The sequence below is a fragment of the Ambystoma mexicanum genome, chromosome 11 (genome assembly GCF_040938575.1).
Source record: "Ambystoma mexicanum isolate Mex_15411 chromosome 11, UKY_AmexF1_1, whole genome shotgun sequence".
In the NCBI taxonomy this organism is placed as follows: Eukaryota; Metazoa; Chordata; class Amphibia; order Caudata; family Ambystomatidae; genus Ambystoma; species Ambystoma mexicanum.
In genome coordinates, this window is record NC_090934.1 from 826,550,089 (window position 1) to 826,568,401 (window position 18,313).

At 46.4% G+C, this 18,313-nt stretch overlaps 14 non-coding genes across 14 annotated transcripts; all 14 read right to left on the minus strand.

Annotated features, from left to right (window-relative positions):
• Positions 1–1,246: 1,246 nt before the first annotated feature.
• TRNAW-CCA (transfer RNA tryptophan (anticodon CCA)) lies at positions 1,247–1,318 on the minus strand. Its single transcript has one exon. It is a non-coding gene; the product is annotated as a tRNA-Trp (tRNA).
• Positions 1,319–1,631: 313 nt separating this feature from the next.
• Positions 1,632–1,705, minus strand: TRNAN-GUU (transfer RNA asparagine (anticodon GUU)). Its single transcript has one exon. It is a non-coding gene; the product is annotated as a tRNA-Asn (tRNA).
• A 1,790-nt stretch (positions 1,706–3,495) lies between these two features.
• On the minus strand, positions 3,496–3,567 carry TRNAW-CCA (transfer RNA tryptophan (anticodon CCA)). Its single transcript has one exon. It is a non-coding gene; the product is annotated as a tRNA-Trp (tRNA).
• A 313-nt stretch (positions 3,568–3,880) lies between these two features.
• On the minus strand, positions 3,881–3,954 carry TRNAN-GUU (transfer RNA asparagine (anticodon GUU)). The gene has a single exon. It is a non-coding gene; the product is annotated as a tRNA-Asn (tRNA).
• A 576-nt stretch (positions 3,955–4,530) lies between these two features.
• On the minus strand, positions 4,531–4,604 carry TRNAN-GUU (transfer RNA asparagine (anticodon GUU)). The gene has a single exon. It is a non-coding gene; the product is annotated as a tRNA-Asn (tRNA).
• Positions 4,605–6,394: 1,790 nt separating this feature from the next.
• On the minus strand, positions 6,395–6,466 carry TRNAW-CCA (transfer RNA tryptophan (anticodon CCA)). Its single transcript has one exon. It is a non-coding gene; the product is annotated as a tRNA-Trp (tRNA).
• Positions 6,467–8,639: 2,173 nt separating this feature from the next.
• On the minus strand, positions 8,640–8,711 carry TRNAW-CCA (transfer RNA tryptophan (anticodon CCA)). Its single transcript has one exon. It is a non-coding gene; the product is annotated as a tRNA-Trp (tRNA).
• Positions 8,712–10,884: 2,173 nt separating this feature from the next.
• TRNAW-CCA (transfer RNA tryptophan (anticodon CCA)) lies at positions 10,885–10,956 on the minus strand. Its single transcript has one exon. It is a non-coding gene; the product is annotated as a tRNA-Trp (tRNA).
• Positions 10,957–13,112: 2,156 nt separating this feature from the next.
• On the minus strand, positions 13,113–13,184 carry TRNAW-CCA (transfer RNA tryptophan (anticodon CCA)). The gene has a single exon. It is a non-coding gene; the product is annotated as a tRNA-Trp (tRNA).
• A 313-nt stretch (positions 13,185–13,497) lies between these two features.
• Positions 13,498–13,571, minus strand: TRNAN-GUU (transfer RNA asparagine (anticodon GUU)). Its single transcript has one exon. It is a non-coding gene; the product is annotated as a tRNA-Asn (tRNA).
• Positions 13,572–15,361: 1,790 nt separating this feature from the next.
• TRNAW-CCA (transfer RNA tryptophan (anticodon CCA)) lies at positions 15,362–15,433 on the minus strand. Its single transcript has one exon. It is a non-coding gene; the product is annotated as a tRNA-Trp (tRNA).
• A 313-nt stretch (positions 15,434–15,746) lies between these two features.
• TRNAN-GUU (transfer RNA asparagine (anticodon GUU)) lies at positions 15,747–15,820 on the minus strand. Its single transcript has one exon. It is a non-coding gene; the product is annotated as a tRNA-Asn (tRNA).
• A 1,790-nt stretch (positions 15,821–17,610) lies between these two features.
• TRNAW-CCA (transfer RNA tryptophan (anticodon CCA)) lies at positions 17,611–17,682 on the minus strand. Its single transcript has one exon. It is a non-coding gene; the product is annotated as a tRNA-Trp (tRNA).
• Positions 17,683–17,985: 303 nt separating this feature from the next.
• On the minus strand, positions 17,986–18,059 carry TRNAN-GUU (transfer RNA asparagine (anticodon GUU)). Its single transcript has one exon. It is a non-coding gene; the product is annotated as a tRNA-Asn (tRNA).
• Between the last annotated feature and the right edge of the window lie 254 nt (positions 18,060–18,313).

Sequence of the window (18,313 nt, forward strand, 5' to 3'; positions counted from 1 at the left end):
AACCACCTTGGGCACAATAGAAGACACATTCCAGCAGATTTAGCAAGAGTGCACCAAGGTTTCTATATGTAGGTACCTTGCTGAGAAGCAAGACCTGCAGTTGCATTCTTCTGTTAAAAGAGGGCAGCAGAGTGCACCAAGAGAACTTGGGGGAAGTAGTTTATGTTAACTACTTGCCATGATCTTTATAGATCCCTCTGTTTGACTGGGTGAATTCTAATTTCTGGGGTAGAGTAAGCAATTTTTGGATCTAGATGCTGTGCGCAACAGGAATGCTATATACTGCACTGTACTGCTACTGAAAAGTTACCAATTTTACAGGATGTTCAGGTAAGCTTTGTTTCAGAAAACAACTTGCTAGAGGCACTAAGACAGATTACTGGGACAAAGGAAGAGGGTTTGGGGATTAGCACATCTCCTATGAAAGGTACAGTCACGCCCGAGACAACTCTGAGTGCCTCCTCAAATTCTAAGAAATGCGAACTGGGGTCCTACGCTTTTTATTGCCAGTGGATCTTTGTGTTTCAGACAAATGTGCACACCTCCCAGAGCCCCTTGCAATGCACTTAGGGAAAGGGGGGAAGGTGCTGTGAAGCCCTCTCGCTGACAATGTCTCTCTTGTCTATAATGTAACTATGAGAGAGAGAGAAATAGGCAATGCGAGAGTGAAAAAGTAAAATGGAAATGTGTCTACTGAGACCAGTATAAGGGGAAATCCTCACAATCCAGGACCGACAGTTGATTGGGAGGGCGCTTACAGGTTTCCGACACCAGACCGGTACCTGAACTCACAAACCCAAACTGCAAAGTGATGCCCATTGCCACTAGACTGCCGACCCCCTTTCGGGGCCCCAACATATATCCTTTAGTCACACCTAAAGTTCCCAGGACAGTGCAGCATTCAGCGATTACACGAAAATATTGACAGCGCTAGGAGGCCATGCAAATGGCAGAGGTATGCTTTACAAAGCCCACGTAGCGTGCACAAAACAGCACATCAGTCAGGCCCACTTGAAGAGATGGTAAAGAGGAAATACTTCTGCTGCATCCAGTAAAACATAGAGATTGGCCTGCTTTAAAGGTTGACCATGTCCTTCATGGGTGTCTGTCAATATGATACTTCCCTGCTGCAAAGCTTACATTCGAAACGCCAGAACAACTAGGCCCAGAGCACAAAGATGCAGTCAGGTTGAAATAACGAGATACTGAAGAGCAATTTTGTATTTCAGAGTGGGAAAAGGAAGTATGACCCCGACGTGATTTGAACACGAAACCTTCTGATCTGGAGTCAGACGCGCTACCATTGCGCCACGAGGTCCTTGTGGAAATCCACCTGGTGTGTCTGATGACAGAATAAAGGTAGGAGACGTACATGGACCTGCAGAGCCTCATTGCTTCTTTAAGTAGACTGGCTAGGATAGCTTCCTTCTGTGCATCAGTACACGCTGCAGCCAAACCCTTCCCATGAAGTCTTGATGTTTATGAATTGAATGGCAAGTTTTGAAAAACTAAAGCAAGCGAGAAGAATTGCTTGCAGTTTATTGGATTTTTTGGACGTCAGCAGACGAGACCTGCGAGAGGTAAACAGAAGTTCATAGTTGGTCATGCTGAATTTTTGAGCCAAAATGCATCGTCCCTGGGTGGGCTTGAACCACCAACCTTTCGGTTAACAGCCGAACGCGCTAACCGATTGCGCCACAGAGACTCATGCAGTGCTTACACTGGGGCCTGATTGGTGTGCTGTTTGCTTATGCTTCCCAGGCAACCTGAAAATATTTCTAAAATAGCTCTATTTCCCACAGCAAATCAGGGTATCAAGCACTTCCCTACCTCCCCTAATCCACAAACACAGGGGATTTAGTAGAGGACAGAGCCCATCAACAGTGCACCAAATGTCCTCTGTGTAGGCATAACTTGCTATGAGGAGAAAGCCACAGTTGCGCACTTGTGTTAAAAGGGGACAGTAGGCTGAACCCAGAGAACACGGGAGAAATGACTCAGGTTTACTGAGTGGAACACTCTGTGTCTTTGTGCCAAAAACAGCAGCGTCTTTTCGGTTAACAGCCGAACGCGCTAACCAATTGTGCCACAGAGACTCACTGGCATGTGTGTTCTGCCTTTGGCCTGATTGCATTGCTATTTTTTTCTGATTGGCAGAAAACCTGAACTTTTTTCTGAAAAAGGCATGCCTCTCTTAGCACTGCAGTGCATTAGACTGCTCCCTTGCTTCCCTGAGTCCCCAAATACACAACCACCTTGGGCACAATAGAAGACACATTCCAGCAGATTTAGCAAGAGTGCACCAAGGTTTCTATATGTAGGTACCTTGCTGAGAAGCAAGACCTGCAGTGGCATTCTTCTGTTAAAAGAGGGCAGCAGAGTGCACCAAGAGAACTTGGGGGAAGTAGCTTATGTTAACTACTTGCCATGATCTTTATAGATCCCTCTGTTTGACTGGGTGAATTCTAATTTCTGGGGTAGAGTAAGCAATTTTTGGATCTAGATGCTGTGCGCAATAGGAATGCTATATACTGCACTGTACTGCTACTGAAAAGTTACCAATTTTACAGGATGTTCAGGTAAGCTTTGTTTCAGAAAACAACTTGCTAGAGGCCCTAGGACAGATTACTGGGACAAAGGAAGAGGGTTTGGGGATTAGCACATCTCCTATGAAAGGTACAGTCACGCCCGAGACAACTCTGAGTGCCTCCTCAAATTCTAAGAAATGCGAACTGGGGTCCTACGCCTTTTATTGCCAGTGGATCTTTGTGTTTCAGACAAATGTGCACGCCTCCCAGAGCCCCATGCAATGCACTTAGGGAAATGGGGGAAGGTGCTGTGCAACCCTCTCGCTGACAATGTCTCTCTTGTCTATAATGTATCTATGAGAGAGAGAGAAATAGGCAATGCGAGAGTGAAAAAGTAAAATGGAAATGTGTCTACTGAGACCAGTATAAGGGGAAATCCTCACAATCCAGGACCGACAGTTGATTGGGAGGGCGCTTACAGGTTTCCGACACCAGACCGGTACCTGAACTCACAAACCCAAACTGCAAAGTGATGGGCATTGCCACGAGACTGCCGACCCCCTTTCGGGGCCCCAGCATATATCCTTTAGTCACACCTAGAGTTCCCAGGACAGTGCAGCATTCAGCGATTACACGAAAATATTGACAGCGCTAGGAGGCCATGCAAATGGCAGAGGTATGCTTTACAAAGCCCACGTAGCGTACACAAAACTGCACATCAGTCAGGCCCACATGAAGAGATGATAAAGAGGAAATACTTTTGCTGCATCCAGTAAAACATAGAGATTGGCCTGCTTTAAAGTTTGACCATGTCCTTCATGGGTGTCTGTCAATATGATACTTCCGTGCTGCAAAGTTTACATTCGAAACGCCAGAACAACTAGGCCCAGAGCACAAAGATGCAGTCAGGTTGAAATAACGAGATACTGAAGAGCAATTTTGTATTTCAGAGTGGGAAAAGGAAGTATGACCCCGACGTGATTTGAACACGCAACCTTCTGATCTGGAGTCAGACGCGCTACCAATGCGCCATGAGGTCCTTGTGGCAATCCACCTGGTGTGTCTGATGACAGAATAAAGGTAGGAGACGTGCATGGACCTGCAGAGCCTCATTGCTTGTTTAAGTAGACTGGCTAGGATAGCTTCCTTCTGTGCATCAGTACACGCTGCAGCCAAACCCTTCCCATGAAGTCTTGATGTTTATGAATTGAATGGCAAGTTTTGAAAAACTAAAGCAAGCGAGAAGAATTGCTTGCAGTTTATTGGATTTTTTGGACGTCAGCAGACGAGACCTCCGAGAGGTAAACAGAAGTCCATAGTTGGTCACGCTGAATTTTTGAGCCAAAATGCACCGTCCCTGGGTGGGCTTGAACCACCAACCTTTCGGTTAACAGCCGAACGCGCTAACCGATTGCGCCACAGAGACTCATGCAGTGCTTACACTGGGGCCTGATTGGTGTGCTGTTTGCTTATGCTTCCCAGGCAACCTGAAAATATTTCTAAAATAGCTCTTTTTCCCACAGCAAATCAGGGTATCAAGCACTTCCCTACCTCCCCTAATCCACAAACACAGGGGATTTAGTAGAGGACAGAGCCCATCAACAGTGCACCAAATGTCCTCTGTGTAGGCATAACTTGCTATGAGGAGAAAGCCACAGTTGCGCACTTGTGTTAAAAGGGGACAGTAGGCTGAACCCAAGAAACACGGGAGAAATGACTCAGGTTTACTGAGTGGAACACTCTGTGTCTTTGTGCCAAAAACAGCAGCGTCTTTTGCTTCTTTAGGTAGACTGGCTAGGATAACTTCCTTCGAATGCTGCAGCCAAACCCTTCCCATGAAGTCTTGATGTTTATGAATTGAATGGCAAGTTTTGAAAAACTAAAGCAAGCGAGAAGAATTGCTTACAGTTTATTGGATTTTTTGGACGTCAGCAGACGAGACCTGCGAGAGGTAAACAGAAGTTCATAGTTGGTCATGCTGAATTTTTGAGCCAAAATGCATCGTCCCTGGGTGGGCTTGAACCACCAACCTTTCGGTTAACAGCCAAACGCGCTAACCGATTGCGCCACAGAGACTCATGCAGTGCTTACACTGGGGCCTGATTGGTGTGATGTTTGCTTATGCTTCCCAGGCAACCTGAAAATATTTCTAAAATAGCTCTATTTCCCACAGCAAATCAGGGTATCAAGCACTTCCCTACCTCCCGTAATCCACAAACACAGGGGATTTAGTAGAGGACAGAGCCCAGCAACAGTGCACCAAATGCCCTCTGTGTAGGCATAACTTGCTATGAGGAGAAAGCCACAGTTGCGCACTTGTGTTAAAAGGGGACAGTAGGCTGAACCCAGGGAACGCGGGAGAAATGACTCAGGTTTACTGAGTGGAACACTCTGTGTCTTTGTGCCCAAAACAGCAGCGTCTTTTCGGTTAACAGCCGAACGCGCTAACCAATTGCGCCACAGAGACTCACTGGCATGTGTGTTCTGCCTTTGGCCTGATTGCATTGCTATTTTTTTCTGATTGGCAGAAAACCTGAACTTTTTTCTGAAAAAGGCATGCCTCTCTTAGCACTGCAGTGCATTAGACTGCTCCCTTGCTTCCCTGAGTCCCCAAATACACAACCACCTTGGGCACAATAGAAGACACATTCCAGCAGACTTAGCAAGAGTGCACCAAGGATTCTATATGTAGGTACCTTGCTGAGAAGCAAGACCTGCAGTTGCATTCTTCTGTTAAAAGAGGGCAGCAGAGTGCACCAAGAGAACTTGGGGGAAGTAGCTTATGTTAACTACTTGCCATGCTCTTTATAGATCCCTCTGTTTGACTGGGTGAATTCTAATTTCTGGGGTAGAGTAAGCAATTTTTGGATCTAGATGCTGTGCACAACAGGAATGCTATATACTGCACTTTACTGCTACTGAAAAGTTACCAATTTTACAGGATGTTCAGGTAAGCTTTGTTTCAGAAAACAACTTGCTAGAGGCCCTAGGACAGATTACTGGGACAAAGGAAGAGGGTTTGGGGATTAGCACATCTCCTATGAAAGGTACAGTCACGCCCGAGACAACTCTGAGTGTCACCTCAAATTCTAAGAAATGCAAACTAGGGACCTACGCTTTTTATTGCCAGTGGATCTTTGTGTTTCAGACAAATGTGCACGCCTCCCAGAGCCCCTTGCAATGCACTTAGGGAAAGGGGGGAAGGTGCTGTGAAGCCCTCTCGCTGACAATGTCTCTCTTGTCTATAATGTAACTATGAGAGAGAGAGAAATAGGCAATGCGAGAGTGAAAAAGTAAAATGGAAATGTGTCTACTGAGACCAGTATAAGGGGAAATCCTCACAATCCAGGACCGACAGTTGATTGGGAGGGCGCTTACAGGTTTCCGACACCAGACCGGTACCTGAACTCACAAACCCAAACTGCAAAGTGATGCCCATTGCCACTAGACTGCCGACCCCCTTTCGGGGCCCCAGCATATATCCTTTAGTCACACCTAGAGTTCCCAGGACAGTGCAGCATTCAGCGATTACACGAAAATATTGACAGCGCTAGGAGGCCGTGCAAATGGCAGAGGTATGCTTTACAAAGCCCACGTAGCGTGCACAAAACAGCACATCAGTCAGGCCCACTTGAAGAGATGGTAAAGAGGAAATACTTCTGCTGCATCCAGTAAAACATAGAGATTGGCCTGCTTTAAAGGTTGACCATGTCCTTCATGGGTGTCTGTCAATATGATACTTCCCTGCTGCAAAGCTTACATTCGAAACGCCAGAACAACTAGGCCCAGAGCACAAAGATGCAGTCAGGTTGAAATAACGAGATACTGAAGAGCAATTTTGTATTTCAGAGTGGGAAAAGCAAGTATGACCCCGTTGTGATTTGAACACACAACCTTCTGATCTGGAGTCAGACGCGCTACCATTGCGCCACGAGGTCCTTGGGGCAGTCCACCTGGTGTGTCTGATGACAGAATAAAGGTAGGAGACGTACATGCACCTGCAGAGCCTCATTGCTTCTTTAAGTAGACTGGCTAGGATAGCTTCCTTCTGTGCATCAGTACACGCTGCAGCCAAACCCTTCCCATGAAGTCTTGATGTTTATGAATTGAATGGCAAGTTTTGAAAAACTAAAGCAAGCGAGAAGAATTGCTTACAGTTTATTGGATTTTTTGGACGTCAGCAGACGAGACCTGCGAGAGGTAAACAGAAGTTCATAGTTGGTCATGCTGAATTTTTGAGCCAAAATGCACCGTCCCTGGGTGGGCTTGAACCACCAACCGGTTAACAGCCGAACGCGCTAACCGATTGCGCCACAGAGACTCATGCAGTTCTTACACAGGGGCCTGATTGGTGTGCTGTTTGCTTATGCTTCCCAGGCAACCTGAAAATATTTCTAAAATAGCTCTTTTTCCCACAGCAAATCAGGGTATCAAGCACTTCCCTACCTCCCGTAATCCACAAACACAGGGGATTTAGTAGAGGACAGAGCCCATCAACAGTGCACCAAATGCCCTCTGTGTAGGCATAACTTGCTATGAGGAGAAAGCCACAGTTGCGCACTTGTGTTAAAAGGGGACAGTAGGCTGAACCCAGGGAACACGGGAGAAATGACTCAGGTTTACTGAGTGGAACACTCTGTGTCTTTGTGCCCAAAACAGCAGCGTCTTTTCGGTTAACAGCCGAACGCGCTAACCAATTGCGCCACAGAGACTCACTGGCATGTGTGTTCTGCCTTTGGCCTGATTGCATTGCTATTTTTTTCTGATTGGCAGAAAACCTGAACTTTTTTCTGAAAAAGGCATGCCTCTCTTAGCACTGCAGTGCATTAGACTGCTCCCTTGCTTCCCTGAGTCCCCAAATACACAACCACCTTGGGCACAATAGAAGACACATTCCAGCAGACTTAGCAAGAGTGCACCAAGGATTCTATATGTAGGTACCTTGCTGAGAAGCAAGACCTGCAGTTGCATTCTTCTGTTAAAAGAGGGCAGCAGAGTGCACCAAGAGAACTTGGGGGAAGTAGCTTATGTTAACTACTTGCCATGCTCTTTATAGATCCCTCTGTTTGACTGGGTGAATTCTAATTTCTGGGGTAGAGTAAGCAATTTTTGGATCTAGATGCTGTGCACAACAGGAATGCTATATACTGCACTTTACTGCTACTGAAAAGTTACCAATTTTACAGGATGTTCAGGTAAGCTTTGTTTCAGAAGACAACTTGCTAGAGGCCCTAGGACAGATTACTGGGACAAAGGAAGAGGGTTTGGGGATTAGCACATCTCCTATGAAAGGTACAGTCACGCCCGAGACAACTCTGAGTGTCACCTCAAATTCTAAGAAATGCAAACTAGGGACCTACGCTTTTTATTGCCAGTGGATCTTTGTGTTTCAGACAAATGTGCACGCCTCCCAGAGCCCCTTGCAATGCACTTAGGGAAAGGGGGGAAGGTGCTGTGAAGCCCTCTCGCTGACAATGTCTCTCTTGTCTATAATGTAACTATGAGAGAGAGAGAAATAGGCAATGCGAGAGTGAAAAAGTAAAATGGAAATGTGTCTACTGAGACCAGTATAAGGGGAAATCCTCACAATCCAGGACCGACAGTTGATTGGGAGGGCGCTTACAGGTTTCCGACACCAGACCGGTACCTGAACTCACAAACCCAAACTGCAAAGTGATGCCCATTGCCACTAGACTGCCGACCCCCTTTCGGGGCCCCAGCATATATCCTTTAGTCACACCTAGAGTTCCCAGGACAGTGCAGCATTCAGCGATTACACGAAAATATTGACAGCGCTAGGAGGCCGTGCAAATGGCAGAGGTATGCTTTACAAAGCCCACGTAGCGTGCACAAAACAGCACATCAGTCAGGCCCACTTGAAGAGATGGTAAAGAGGAAATACTTCTGCTGCATCCAGTAAAACATAGAGATTGGCCTGCTTTAAAGGTTGACCATGTCCTTCATGGGTGTCTGTCAATATGATACTTCCCTGCTGCAAAGCTTACATTCGAAACGCCAGAACAACTAGGCCCAGAGCACAAAGATGCAGTCAGGTTGAAATAACGAGATACTGAAGAGCAATTTTGTATTTCAGAGTGGGAAAAGCAAGTATGACCCCGTTGTGATTTGAACACACAACCTTCTGATCTGGAGTCAGACGCGCTACCATTGCGCCACGAGGTCCTTGGGGCAGTCCACCTGGTGTGTCTGATGACAGAATAAAGGTAGGAGACGTACATGCACCTGCAGAGCCTCATTGCTTCTTTAAGTAGACTGGCTAGGATAGCTTCCTTCTGTGCATCAGTACACGCTGCAGCCAAACCCTTCCCATGAAGTCTTGATGTTTATGAATTGAATGGCAAGTTTTGAAAAACTAAAGCAAGCGAGAAGAATTGCTTACAGTTTATTGGATTTTTTGGACGTCAGCAGACGAGACCTGCGAGAGGTAAACAGAAGTTCATAGTTGGTCATGCTGAATTTTTGAGCCAAAATGCACCGTCCCTGGGTGGGCTTGAACCACCAACCGGTTAACAGCCGAACGCGCTAACCGATTGCGCCACAGAGACTCATGCAGTTCTTACACAGGGGCCTGATTGGTGTGCTGTTTGCTTATGCTTCCCAGGCAACCTGAAAATATTTCTAAAATAGCTCTTTTTCCCACAGCAAATCAGGGTATCAAGCACTTCCCTACCTCCCGTAATCCACAAACACAGGGGATTTAGTAGAGGACAGAGCCCATCAACAGTGCACCAAATGCCCTCTGTGTAGGCATAACTTGCTATGAGGAGAAAGCCACAGTTGCGCACTTGTGTTAAAAGGGGACAGTAGGCTGAACCCAGGGAACACGGGAGAAATGACTCAGGTTTACTGAGTGGAACACTCTGTGTCTTTGTGCCCAAAACAGCAGCGTCTTTTCGGTTAACAGCCGAACGCGCTAACCAATTGCGCCACAGAGACTCACTGGCATGTGTGTTCTGCCTTTGGCCTGATTGCATTGCTATTTTTTTCTGATTGGCAGAAAACCTGAACTTTTTTCTGAAAAAGGCATGCCTCTCTTAGCACTGCAGGGCATTAGACTGCTCCCTTGCTTCCCTGAGTCCCCAAATACATAACCACCTTGGGCACAATAGAAGACACATTCCAGCAGATTTAGCAAGAGTGCACCAAGGTTTCTATATGTAGGTACCTTGCTGAGAAGCAAGACCTGCAGTTGCATTCTTCTGTTAAACGAGGGCAGCAGAGTGCACCAAGAGAACTTGGGGGAAGTAGCTTATGTTAACTACTTGCCATGATCTTTATAGATCCCTCTGTTTGACTGGGTGAATTCTAATTTCTGGGGTAGAGTAAGCAATTTTTGGATCTAGATGCTGTGCGCAACAGGAATGCTATATACTGCACTGTACTGCTACTGAAAAGTTACCAATTTTACAGGATGTTCAGGTAAGCTTTGTTTCAGAAAACAACTTGCTAGAGGCCCTAGGACAGATTACTGGGACAAAGGAAGAGGGTTTGGGGATTAGCACATCTCCTATGAAAGGTACAGTCACGCCCGAGACAACTCTGAGTGTCACCTCAAATTCTAAGAAATGCAAACTAGGGACCTACGCTTTTTATTGCCAGTGGATCTTTGTGTTTCAGACAAATGTGCACGCCTCCCAGAGCCCCTTGCAATGCACTTAGGGAAATGGGGGAAGGTGCTGTGAAGCCCTCTCACTGACAATGTCTCTCTTGTCTATAATGTATCTATGAGAGAGCGAGAAATAGGCAATGCGAGAGTGAAAAAGTAAAATGGAAATGTGTCTACTGAGACCAGTATAAGGGGAAATACTCACAATCCAGGACCGACAGTTGATTGGGAGGGCGCTTACAGGTTTCCGACACCAGACCGGTACCTGAACTCACAAACCCAAACTGCAAAGTGATGGGCATTGCCACTAGACTGCCGACCCCCTTTCGGGGCCCCAGCATATATCCTTTAGTCACACCTAGAGTTCCCAGGACAGTGCAGCATTCAGCGATTACACGAAAATATTGACAGCGCTAGGAGGCCATGCAAATGGCAGAGGTATGCTTTACAAAGCCCACGTAGCGTGCACAAAACAGCACATCAGTCAGGCCCACTTGAAGAGATGGTAAAGAGGAAATACTTCTGCTGCATCCAGTAAAACATAGAGATTGGCCTGCTTTAAAGGTTGACCATGTCCTTCATGGGTGTCTGTCAATATGATACTTCCCTGCTGCAAAGCTTACATTCGAAACGCCAGAACAACTAGGCCCAGAGCACAAAGATGCAGTCAGGTTGAAATAACGAGATACTGAAGAGCAATTTTGTATTTCAGAGTGGGAAAAGGAAGTATGACCCCGACGTGATTTGACCACGCAACCTTCTGATCTGGAGTCAGACGCGCTACCATTGCGCCACGAGGTCTTGCGGCACTCCACCTGGTTTGTCTGATGACAGAATAAAGGTAGGAGACGTACATGCACCTGCAGAGCCTCATTGCTTCTTTAAGTAGACTGGCTAGGATAGCTTCCTTCTGTGCATCAGTACACGCTGCAGCCAAACCCTTCCCATGAAGTCTTGATGTTTATGAATTGAATGGCAAGTTTTGAAAAACTAAAGCAAGCGAGAAGAATTGCTTGCAGTTTATTGGATTTTTTGGACGTCAGCAGACGAGACCTGCTAGAGGTAAACAGAAGTTCATAGTTGGTCACGCTGAATTTTTGAGCCAAAACGCATCGTCCCTGGGTGGGCTTGAACCACCAACCTTTCGGCCGATTGCGCCACAGAGACTCGTGCAGTGCTTACACTGGGGCCTGATTGGTGTGCTGTTTGCTTATGCTTCCCAGGCAACCTGAAAATATTTCTAAAATAGCTCTATTTCCCACAGCAAATCAGGGTATCAAGCACTTCCCTACCTCCACTAATCCACTAACACAGGGGATTTAGTAGAGGACAGAGCCCATCAACAGTGCACCAAATGTCCTCTGTGTAGGCATAACTTGCTATGAGGAGAAAGCCACAGTTGCACACTTGTGTTAAAAGGGGACAGTAGGCTGAACCCAGAGAACACGGGAGAAATGACTGAGGTTTACTGAGTGGAACACTCTGTGTCTTTGTGCCAAAAACAGCAGCGTCTTTTCGGTTAACAGCCGAACGCGCTAACCAATTGCGCCACAGAGACTCACTGGCATGTGTGCTCTGCCTTTGGCCTGATTGCATTGCTATTTTTTTCTGATTGGCAGAAAACCTGAACTTTTTTCTGAAAAAGGCATGCCTCTCTTAGCACTGCAGTGCATTAGACTGCTCCCTTGCTTCCCTGAGTCCCCAAATACACAACCACCTTGGGCACAATAGAAGACACATTCCAGCAGATTTAGCAAGAGTGCACCAAGGTTTCTATATGTAGGTACCTTGCTGAGAAGCAAGACCTGCAGTTGCATTCTTGTGTTAAAAGAGGGCAGCAGAGTGCACCAAGAGAACTTGGGGGAAGTAGCTTATGTTAACTACTTGCCATGCTCTTTATAGATCCCTCTGTTTGACTGGGTGAATTCTAATTTCTGGGGTAGAGTAAGCAATTTTTGGATCTAGATGCTGTGCGCAACAGGAATGCTATATACTGCACTCTACTGCTACTGAAAAGTTACCAATTTTACAGGATGTTCAGGTAAGCTTTGTTTCAGAAAACAACTTGCTAGAGGCACTAAGACAGATTACTGGCACAAAGGAAGAGGGTTTGGGGATTAGCACATCTCCTATGAAAGGTACAGTCACGCCCGAGACAACTCTGAGTGCCGCCTCAAATTCTAAGAAATGCAAACTAGGGACCTACGCTTTTTATTGCCAGTGGATCTTTGTGTTTCAGACAAATGTGCACGCCTCCCAGAGCCCCATGCAATGCACTTAGGGAAATGGGGGAAGGTGCTATGAAGCCCTCTCGCTGACAATGTCTCTCTTGTCTATAATGTAACTATGAGAGAGAGAGAAATAGGCAATGCGAGAGTGAAAAAGTAAAATGGAAATGTGTCTACTGAGACCAGTATAAGGGGAAATCCTCACAATCCAGGACCGACAGTTGATTGGGAGGGCGCTTACAGGTTTCCGACACCAGACCGGTACCTGAACTCACAAACCCAAACTGCAAAGTGATGGGCATTGCCACTAGACTGCCGACCCCCTTTCGGTGACCCAGCATATATCCTTTAGTCACACCTAGAGTTCCCAGGACAGTGCAGCATTCAGCGATTACACGAAAATATTGACAGCGCTAGGAGGCCATGCAAATGGCAGAGGTATGCTTTACAAAGCCCACGTAGCGTGCACAAAACAGCACATCAGTCAGGCCCACTTGAAGAGATGGTAAAGAGGAAATACTTCTGCTGCATCCAGTAAAACATAGAGATTGGCCTGCTTTAAAGGTTGACCATGTCCTTCATGGGTGTCTGTCAATATGATACTTCCCTGCTGCAAAGCTTACATTCGAAACGCCAGAACAACTAGGCCCAGAGCACAAAGATGCAGTCAGGTTGAAATAACGAGATACTGAAGAGCAATTTTGTATTTCAGAGTGGGAAAAGCAAATATGACCCTGACGTGATTTGAACACGCAACTTTCTGATCTGGAGTCAGACGCGCTACCATTGCGCCACGAGGTCCTTGTGGCAGTCCACCTGGTGTGTCTGATGACAGAATAAAGGTAGGAGACGTACATGCACCCACAGAGCCTCATTGCTTCTTTAAGTAGACTGGCTAGGATAGCTTCCTTCTGTGCATCAGTACACGCTGCAGCCAAACCCTTCCCATGAAGTCTTGATGTTTATGAATTGAATGGCAAGTTTTGAAAAACTAAAGCAAGCGAGAAGAATTGCTTGCAGTTTATTGGATTTTTTGGAAGTCAGCAGACGAGACCTGCGAGAGGTAAACAGAAGTTCATAGTTGGTCATGCTGAATTTTTGAGCCAAAATGCATCGTCCCTGGGTGGGCTTGAACCACCAACCTTTCGGTTAACAACCGAACGCGCTAACCGATTGCGCCACAGAGACTCATGCAGTGCTTACACTGGGGCCTGATTGGTGTGCTATTTGCTTATGCTCCCCAGGCAACCTGAAAATATTTCTAAAATAGCTCTATTTCCCACAGCAAATCAGGGTATCAAGCACTTCCCTACCTCCCGTAATCCACAAACACGGGGGATTTAGTAGAGGACAGAGCCCATCAACAGTGCACCAAATGCCCTCTGTGTAGGCATAACTTGCTATGAGGAGAAAGCCACAGTTGCGCACTTGTGTTAAAAGGGGACAGTAGGCTGAACCCAGAGAACACGGGAGAAATGACTCAGGTTTACTGAGTGGAACACTCTGTGTCTTTGTGCCCAAAACAGCAGCGTCTTTTCGGTTAACAGCCGAACGCGCTAACCAATTGCGCCACAGAGACTCACTGGCATGTGTGTTCTGCCTTTGGCCTGATTGCATTGCTATTTTTTTCTGATTGGCAGAAAACCTGAACTTTTTTCTGAAAAAGGCATGCCTCTCTTAGCACTGCAGTGCATTAGACTGCTCCCTTGCTTCCCTGAGTCCCCAAATACACAACCACCTTGGGCACAATAGAAGACACATTCCAGCAGATTTAGCAAGAGTGCACCAAGGATTCTATATGTAGGTACCTTGCTGAGAAGCAAGACCTGCAGTTGCATTCTTCTGTTAAAAGAGGGCAGCAGAGTGCACCAAGAGAACTTGGGGGAAGTAGCTTATGTTAACTACTTGCCATGCTCTTTATAGATCCCTCTGTTTGACTGGGTGAATTCTAATTTCTGGGGTAGAGTAAGCAATTTTTGGATCTAGATGCTGTGCGCAACAGGAATGCTATATACTGCACTTTACTGCTACTGAAAAGTTACCAATTTTACAGGATGTTCAGGTAAGCTTTGTTTCAGAAAACAACTTGCTAGAGGCACTAAGACAGATTACTGGGACAAAGGAAGAGGGTTTGGGGATTAGCACATCTCCTATGAAAGGTACAGTCACGCCCGAGACAACTCTGAGTGTCACCTCAAATTCTAAGAAATGCAAACTAGGGACCTACGCTTTTTATTGCCAGTGGATCTTTGTGTTTCAGACAAATGTGCACGCCTCCCAGAGCCCCTTGCAATGCACTTAGGGAAATGGGGGAAGGTGCTATGAAGCCCTCTCGCTGACAATGTCTCTCTTGTCTATAATGTAACTATGAGAGAGAGAGAAATAGGCAATGCGAGAGTGAAAAAGTAAAATGGAAATGTGTCTACTGAGACCAGTATAAGGGGAAATCCTCACAATCCAGGACCGACAGTTGATTGGGAGGGCGCTTACAGGTTTCCGACACCAGACCGGTACCTGAACTCACAAACCCAAACTGCAAAGTGATGCCCATTGCCACTAGACTGCCGACCCCCTTTCGAGGCCCCAACATATATCCTTTAGTCACACCTAGAGTTCCCAGGACAGTGCAGCATTCAGCGATTACACGAAAATATTGACAGCGCTAGGAGGCCATGCAAATGGCAGAGGTATGCTTTACAAAGCCCACGTAGCGTGCACAAAACAGCACATCAGTCAGGCCCACTTGAAGAGATGGTAAAGAGGAAATACTTCTGCTGCATCCAGTAAAACATAGAGATTGGCCTGCTTTAAAGGTTGACCATGTCCTTCATGGGTGTCTGTCAATATGATACTTCCCTGCTGCAAAGCTTACATTCGAAACGCCAGAACAACTAGGCCCAGAGCACAAAGATGGAGTCAGGTTGAAAGAACGAGATACTGAAGAGCAATTTTGTATTTCAGAGTGGGAAAAGGAAGTATGACCCCGACGTGATTTGAACACACAACCTTCTGATCTGGAGTCAGACGCGCTACCATTGCGCCACGAGGTCCTTGTGGCAATCTACCTGGTGTGTCTGATGACAGAATAAAGGTAGGAGACGTACATGCACCTGCAGAGCCTCATTGCTTCTTTAGGTAGACTGGCTAGGATAGCTTCCTTCTGTGCATCAGTACACGCTGCAGCCAAACCCTTCCCATGAAGTCTTGATGTTTATGAATTGAATGGCAAGTTTTGAAAAACTAAAGCAAGCGAGAAGAATTGCTTGCAGTTTATTGGATTTTTTGGAAGTCAGCAGACGAGACCTGCGAGAGGTAAACAGAAGTTCATATTTGGTCATGCTGAATTTTTGAGCCAAAATGCATCGTCCCTGGGTGGGCTTGAACCACCAACCTTTCGGTTAACAACCGAACGCGCTAACCGATTGCGCCACAGAGACTCATGCAGTGCTTACACTGGGGCCTGATTGGTGTGCTATTTGCTTATGCTCCCCAGGCAACCTGAAAATATTTCTAAAATAGCTCTATTTCCCACAGCAAATCAGGGTATCAAGCACTTCCCTACCTCCCGTAATCCACAAACACGGGGGATTTAGTAGAGGACAGAGCCCATCAACAGTGCACCAAATGCCCTCTGTGTAGGCATAACTTGCTATGAGGAGAAAGCCACAGTTGCGCACTTGTGTTAAAAGGGGACAGTAGGCTGAACCCAGAGAACACGGGAGAAATGACTCAGGTTTACTGAGTGGAACACTCTGTGTCTTTGTGCCCAAAACAGCAGCGTCTTTTCGGTTAACAGCCGAACGCGCTAACCAATTGCGCCACAGAGACTCACTGGCATGTGTGTTCTGCCTTTGGCCTGATTGCATTGCTATTTTTTTCTGATTGGCAGAAAACCTGAACTTTTTTCTGAAAAAGGCATGCCTCTCTTAGCACTGCAGTGCATTAGACTGCTCCCTTGCTTCCCTGAGTCCCCAAATACACAACCACCTTGGGCACAATAGAAGACACATTCCAGCAGATTTAGCAAGAGTGCACCAAGGATTCTATATGTAGGTACCTTGCTGAGAAGCAAGACCTGCAGTTGCATTCTTCTGTTAAAAGAGGGCAGCAGAGTGCACCAAGAGAACTTGGGGGAAGTAGCTTATGTTAACTACTTGCCATGCTCTTTATAGATCCCTCTGTTTGACTGGGTGAATTCTAATTTCTGGGGTAGAGTAAGCAATTTTTGGATCTAGATGCTGTGCGCAACAGGAATGCTATATACTGCACTTTACTGCTACTGAAAAGTTACCAATTTTACAGGATGTTCAGGTAAGCTTTGTTTCAGAAAACAACTTGCTAGAGGCACTAAGACAGATTACTGGGACAAAGGAAGAGGGTTTGGGGATTAGCACATCTCCTATGAAAGGTACAGTCACGCCCGAGACAACTCTGAGTGTCACCTCAAATTCTAAGAAATGCAAACTAGGGACCTACGCTTTTTATTGCCAGTGGATCTTTGTGTTTCAGACAAATGTGCACGCCTCCCAGAGCCCCTTGCAATGCACTTAGGGAAATGGGGGAAGGTGCTGTGCAACCCTCTCGCTGACAATGTCTCTCTTGTCTATAATGTAACTATGAGAGAGAGAGAAATAGGCAATGCGAGAGTGAAAAAGTAAAATGGAAATGTGTCTACTGAGACCAGTATAAGGGGAAATCCTCACAATCCAGGACCGACAGTTGATTGGGAGGGCGCTTACAGGTTTCCGACACCAGACCGGTACCTGAACTCACAAACCCAAACTGCAAAGTGATGCCCATTGCCACTAGACTGCCGACCCCCTTTCGAGGCCCCAACATATATCCTTTAGTCACACCTAGAGTTCCCAGGACAGTGCAGCATTCAGCGATTACACGAAAATATTGACAGCGCTAGGAGGCCATGCAAATGGCAGAGGTATGCTTTACAAAGCCCACGTAGCGTGCACAAAACAGCACATCAGTCAGGCCCACTTGAAGAGATGGTAAAGAGGAAATACTTCTGCTGCATCCAGTAAAACATAGAGATTGGCCTGCTTTAAAGGTTGACCATGTCCTTCATGGGTGTCTGTCAATATGATACTTCCCTGCTGCAAAGCTTACATTCGAAACGCCAGAACAACTAGGCCCAGAGCACAAAGATGCAGTCAGGTTGAAATAACGAGATACTGAAGAGCAATTTTGTATTTCAGAGTGGGAAAAGCAAATATGACCCCGACGTGATTTGAACACGCAACCTTCTGATCTGGAGTCAGACGCGCTACCATTGCGCCACAAGGTCCTTGTGGCAATCCACCTGGTGTGTCTGATGACAGAATAAAGGTAGGAGACGTACATGCACCTGCAGAGCCTCATTGCTTCTTTAAGTAGACTCGCTAGGATAGCTTCCTTCTGTGCATCAGTACACGCTGCAGCCAAACCCTTCCCATGAAGTCTTGATGTTTATGAATTGAATGGCAAGTTTTGAAAAACTAAAGCAAGCGAGAAGAATTGCTTGCAGTTTATTGGATTTTTTGGAAGTCAGCAGACGAGACCTGCGAGAGGTCCATAGTTGGTCACGCTGAATTTTTGAGCCAAAATGCACCGTCCCTGGGTGGGCTTGAACCACCAACCTTTCGGTTAACAGCCGAACGCGCTAACCGATTGCGCCACAGAGACTCATGCAGTGCTGACACTGGGGCCTGATTGGTGTGCTGTTTGCTTATGCTTCCCAGGCAACCTGAAAATATTTCTAAAATAGCTTTATTTCCCACAGCAAATCAGGGTATCAAGCACTTCCCTACCTCCCCTAAGCCACAAACACAGGGGATTTAGTAGAGGACAGAGCCCATCAACAGTGCACCAAATGTCCTCTGTGTAGGCATAACTTGCTATGAGGAGAAAGCCACAGTTGAGCACTTGTGTTAAAAGGG